Source organism: Molossus molossus, unplaced genomic scaffold (assembly GCF_014108415.1).
Source record: "Molossus molossus isolate mMolMol1 unplaced genomic scaffold, mMolMol1.p scaffold_m16_p_20, whole genome shotgun sequence".
Classification (NCBI taxonomy): Eukaryota; Metazoa; Chordata; class Mammalia; order Chiroptera; family Molossidae; genus Molossus; species Molossus molossus.
In genome coordinates, this window is record NW_023425356.1 from 10,697,087 (window position 1) to 10,703,086 (window position 6,000).

Consider the following 6,000-nt stretch of genomic DNA (forward strand, 5'->3'; position numbering starts at 1 on the left):
GTGAAAGGGTCGTTCGACCCCCAGAGGGGTTGCAACCCACAGATTGAGAACTGTTGCTCTAGGGAGTCTCTGGACAGCCACCGGATGGGGGCTCACTGTGCCGTGTGCCCCAACCGCTGTCAACACTCCTTTTCTTGGTAAATGCTCCTCGACTGTCAGGTTTGGGTTGACCTGGTTGCACGGTGCTTTATCAGCAATCTTGAGATGTTTCCTGTCACCCAGCCAGGGAGGGCGAGAACAGGTGTTTCCCTTAGAAGACAAATGAGTCTTTCTCCACTCCCCTGGCCTGTGTCCTACATTCACCGAGCCCTCAGCAGTCACCGATGGGTGGAGGGAGAACGAAGGTCTGTGGGGGATGCGTGGGAATGAGGGGAGAATTCATGTCCTCATGTCCCCGAGACTTCTTGGTGAACAGGACAGGAAGGAGGACAGTGTAAAAGCCAAAAGTCCTAGAGAAATTGGACTTATATTCCTCTTGGGAATCCAGTACTTCTTGGGCTTGCTAAGTGTCAGTCTCTTCATTCATCATTCATCACAATGTGTCGAGCACTGATGGCTGTAGGCACTGGGAACACACACACAAGACTCAGTGCTCGTTCTCAAAGCCCCCAAAGCCTAACAGGGACCCAGGTGAGTGCTCAGCCGATTTCTGAGAGCGAGAAGGGCCAGAAGCGAGCAGAGCGCAGGTGCGGCCGGAGCACAGGGAGGGGCGCGGGGCAGCCATGGAGGCTTCCAGAAGCAGAGCCTAGAGCTGAGCACTGAGGGCCACGGAGCTGGTTAGCCACGTGCGGAGAGGGGAAGTCGAATCAGCACTGATGCAGGCACAGAGGGCAGGTCAAGGGAGCTATAAGTTACTTGTCATGACTGGAGCACTATGGGTAAGACGTTCGAGACAGGGAGAGCATGGGTGGGGAGCAGGGGCCAGACCTCACAGTTGGCCCAGAAGGCCCAGCTAGGCTGTGTGGACTTTATCTTGGAGCTGGGAGCCTGAAAGGACTTTAAGTAGAGGGGTGACAGGATTGGGGGTTCCCATCAAAGACCACTCTGGCTTTGGGGGAGGGGCCAGAGGGAACAGTACGGGAGGTGGGAGACCAGGTGGGAAGCTGTTGGAGGCTCCAAGCAGCAATACTGTGAATAAACTGGAAGAGGTACGATCCAGTGACCAGTGGGCCTTGTAGAGTCGGAGGGGTCCGTGGGTACCCGAGTGGGGCCTGCAGAGCGGTGAGATGTTCCTGCTGGGAGCTCAGGAGACAGGCCAGGCCTGGATCCCTAGGGAGGCCTGGGGTCTGCACTGATGCAGTGACCCTGGGGGCAGGGCAGGAGCCACAAAGGGTGTGGCCAGAGGTACAGAAGGAGCATCACAGCAGAGGGGAGCCCAGGATGCGGGTGGCGGGGCAGCGCCAAAGGCAGCGGGGAGGTCAGGCAGGGTGAGACCGAACATGGCATTGGGGGTCAGCAGCGGGAGGCGTGGCTGCCACGGAGTCGTGCAGGACGGAGTCCAGCCCATGTGGGAATGAGGAGGTGGGAAGGGACTCAGTGGTACCCTTTGAAGAAATCTGACCATAAAGGAAATAATGAAAGTAGGTGGTGGTAGACAGACATGTTGAATTAAAGAAGTGTCTTGTTGGAGTTTTTTTTGTTTCTATTTTACTTTATTTTTATTGATTTTAGAGAGAGGAAGGGAGGAGGAAGAGAGAGAGACTTCCATGTGCTGCTTCACTTACTTATGTATTCATTGGTTGGTTCCTGTATGTGTCCTGGCCAGGGATTGAACCCACAACCCTGGTGTATTGGGACGGCGCTCTAACCCACGGAGCTAGCCAGCCAGGGGGTTGATTTGTTTTTAGATGGAAGAAATCTACAGAGGGGAATGGGTGTGGAATGAGCAGTTGAGGATGCGGGAAAAATAAAGGGAGAGGATTCCGAGAGGAAAGGGGAGTTCGAGCACAGGCGGACCTGGACACCTGTCCCGTGAGAGAGTACGAGGCAGGGCTGGGCCCGCATTGGCCTTGGCTGAGAGTGAAGGAGGCAGCCAGGGGGCTCGGGCCCAGAACAGAACGATGTTCCTGGTGAGCTCTGTCCAGAGCCCAGTGGGAGGGGGCGTGACGACTCTCCCAGGCCTCGTGGACGTGGTCGCGTCCACGAGGACCCTGTAGTGAGGAACCACGACAGCCTCAGCCGGATCCAGGGCGTGACTTCGCTGGGGAGGGAGGGGCAGCAGTACAATGAGGGATCTTGGGGTTGAACATTTAGCAAGAAAGTGCTCAAAGCAATGATCCAGGGCTCTGAGCTATCTGTTCACAGGAGTGAAGACAGGAGGAGGCTGCTGGGTTGGAGACAAGAGAGTAATCAAGTGGGAGGTGACCAGGTGTCAGAGACCAGGTGCAAGGGGTTCTAGGAGGGAGAGCTTGAAGGCTGGGGTGGGAGTGGGATGTTTGAGTTTAAAATTCCCAAAGGGTAGCAGGGAGTAGCAGGTCCCACCCACGTCCAGATGCGGTCCTAGGTGGGGTGCCCAAGTGGAGTCAAGGTGTGGGATCCTGGAGGATGTCAGAGGTGCTGGATGGACGGTGCACTGGAGCCTAGATGTCAGGGTGGTGCCTGGACATGAGGAGAAGCCTGTGAGCCAGGTGCCAAGGCTGCTTTTGATGACTGGGGCAGGGGGAGGGTGGTGGTTGACAGATGAGCAAAGAAGGAAAGGAAGCTGGTCCTGTAGGCAGGTCCCAGGACCTCATAGGAACAGGGAAGGGGTAGTGGCTCTGGGGAGGGTGTGGGGGACACTAAACCGTAAGCATTTGAAAGGGCTGCTGATTGGGTTCTGGCAGGGGAGGGGGAGGTTTCCGTAAGGTGAGGCGCGAAGGAGCCTCGTCCAGGCAGCTGAGGGTCCAAGTGCAGGAGCGCATGTAGGAGACAGGACGCCCTGAGCAGTATGGGGAGAGGAGGATGAGAACCTGGTCGCAGGTGGGAGGCTCGGGTGCTGCCCCTCCCGGGACCTTGGCCCCTCCTCTCCCCTCTGCTTTCCTTCCTCTGTTCTCCACGCCCACCGCCCAAACAAGCACCTCTCTGTGGCCTGATCGCCGTGGCCATGAATGGCGGGAGAGGTGCTGAGCCCTCGCTGGGGGTGGCTCAGAGAGCTGGCCGTACAGAGCCCCTGCCTCCGGGTGGGGCCTTCGGTCTGGATCCCTGTTCTCTGCTCACCCTGAGGAGTTGTTCTGCCTCAGGGGGCCAGGCCATTTTCTAGATGCTGATACTTGAGCAGGAGAGGCCTCAGGAGCCACGGGCTCTAGCCCCCGAGTGGTGCCGGCTGAGGCGGCGTGGCTTCGCTGAGCAGCCAGGCAGTGGCCGCGACAAAGCTGGGTCTCCCGGTGCGTGCTCACTCCTTCCCGCCGGCGTGGGCGTGCTTTGGCTACGGAAGCTTGGCTCACCAGCCCTTTCCTCCTGCTGAATCTGTAACACATGTTCATTATGTAGCCTTGGGAAATGCACACTTGTTCTATAGGCCTCAGTTTCCCCCATGACAGTGACTCAGTGGAAGAGGCTCAGGGCCCCCTTAGGGGCAGGGTGGGGAGTCTGAGTGAGGATCATTCTTGGCTCTACCCAGTGTCCCCCGAGCCGCTGCCCTTGGACCTGGCTGAACACTGTGATTCTGCAGGAGATTTTGTTTGGGAAGAGGACTCACCTGGCCCTGACCTGGCATGAGCCTGGTGCTGGCGTGGGCCCAGGTGTGTCCTTGGTGGCATGTGCTTGCCCCTGTCATTAATGCCTAGGCATGTGGTGGGCACACGGGCAGGACCTCTCTGCACCACACTCAGGGATGAGCTGGTGGTACTCCGTGGTGGTCGTGATGCCCTCTGAGAAATCCGCTTTTCCTGAATTGTTATGATGGGCCGAGGGCTCGGGCACTCCACAGTGACCTGGATGACAAATTACTTCCCGAGTGTAGCAAGTGGGACAGACGGGTCCTATAGCCAAGGGACAAGGCCCAGACCTGGTCTTCGTCAACCGGCACCAGCTGGAATCTCTCGTCGCCGGCTGGCAGCTGGGAGGGATCACTTGGCCACCAGGAAACCTTCTCAGCTGAGGCCTCTCTGAGAGTCTGTGCCAGAGAAACCACATCTGTCAGCACTCAGGGGACAACATGGCTGCTCGGCTCAGTCCCGCTGCAGCGGCCGGGCCGAGGGCCCCTCGCTCTCCTCGGTTTTCACCGCCTGTATCAGGTTTGCACTTCCCCATGTCATGGGGGAGTGGGGTGGGGGCTGAAACCAGAGAGGCCCCACTCTGTGGCAGGTGGTGAGGCCACAGCTGCTGAGTGCGGAGGTTTTGGTGGAGCCATTGGTTTTTCCTCTGGCCCCTGGGTCTCTCCTTTGACTCATCACCCTTTGCCTCTGACCCACAGGTGGCCATAGCCAGACGGGTAGTTGCCCGTGGTACGCCGTGGACAGCGACTCTTGGGAAATGCGGGTGAATCTGAGAGTCGCTGTGATGAATGATGGAAAAATCCCCCATATGTGGGGAAGCAGGCACCAGAAGGAGGGTGAGGTTTGTTCACAATCAGAAAGATGGATTCTTGGTGCTACGGGTTGTCTTCTCTGAAGGGAAGTTCAGCCAGGTGTGGCCTGACAGCCCTGGGTGTCAGGGGAATGACCTTGGGGCTCAGGCCCTGCAGGACTGGGGTGATGGTTCAGGAGGGTGGGGAAGGGCCGGTGGTCACAATCACTGTGGACACTGAGAGGCCCCACACTGGGGAGAGGGTCCAGGACCTCTCCACTTCACCTGGGGGAAATCTCGGCTGCTGGAGAAGTCAAGTGGCCTTGGGTTCCATTTGGACACGTCTTGATGGGGCAGGAAGCCTGTCTTGTCGTGCATGGCATGGGCCAGACGTGGGCAGTAGGGCTCAGGGCGGGGGGGTGGTTGAGAGTCACCTGAGCAAGCAGGAGTGTGTCTGGGGCGAGCCTGGAGCAATGGGGCCAACACGGCAACGATGCTGCAGACAGAGCCGGAGAACAGTGCTCACAGGGCCCAGGGATGTTTAGTCTAGAGAAGGGGGCAGGAGAGTACCCTTTTGGAATCCCTGTTTCTCCAGATGCCAGAACCGAGGCTAGCAGATGGAAACAACAGAAAGAAAAACTGCGATGAACCGGAAATGGGCCTATCTGGTCTTTTTAAGACAGCAAAGCCCGGTGGTGAGACCCTGGGCTCTCGAGGGGAATTACAACGGGCGCCGTCATGAATTTGCTCACAGATGTGGTTCTGAGACCCGCCCAGTGTTGGCCTGCACTGCCATTCAAAGGCATCACACCCGTAGCCAATACAAATTGTAAGATTATGCTTACAAATCTATATTTATAACCTCTCTTGAACAATCTGTATTTTCTGACTCTGGGAGCTGAGTCTGCTTTATGGACTTGAGATTCTGAATCAAGAGTAGACACGGCCTTACTCAGGGAGGTATCCGAGGAGAACGAACAGGGGACTGACCGGCCACAAGCTCATCAGTGTAAGAGAAGAAGTTACAGGCAGAAGATGGGGAGACGCAGGGAGGGGCGGCAGGTCTGGGGGCCGCAGGAAGGCAGCCTGTTGGGATCTGAGCCGAGCAGCAGGAGGCTGACGCTGGCCTAGAGCCCGGCCTCCTACGGCATCGTAAGGCCCAGCCCTGACCTGCGGCCTGGCTTGTTCAGGGCTCAGGGCTCAGGCTTTGGTTCCTGGGCCTGAGCTACTTGGTCTCCTTGGGGAAGCTTTTCAGCCTCTGCCCTCTGGGCACCTATCCCGGGGAAGCGGCCCCGCTCAGTCTTGGCCTTCGCACTGGACCTCCAAAGCGGCTGGGTTACCGCCCATGCCATGTCTGACGGCTTTACTTGGACCTGGGAAGCTGTTTGGCGGCAGAGCCTGAATAAACATTAGATCTGAGAGGGCTTCACATACTTCACAGCACGACCTCGCGGGGGCATTTGTTTGCTGTTCTGGTTTTCCCATGTCAATAAGTGAGTACAGTCCTACTGGCAT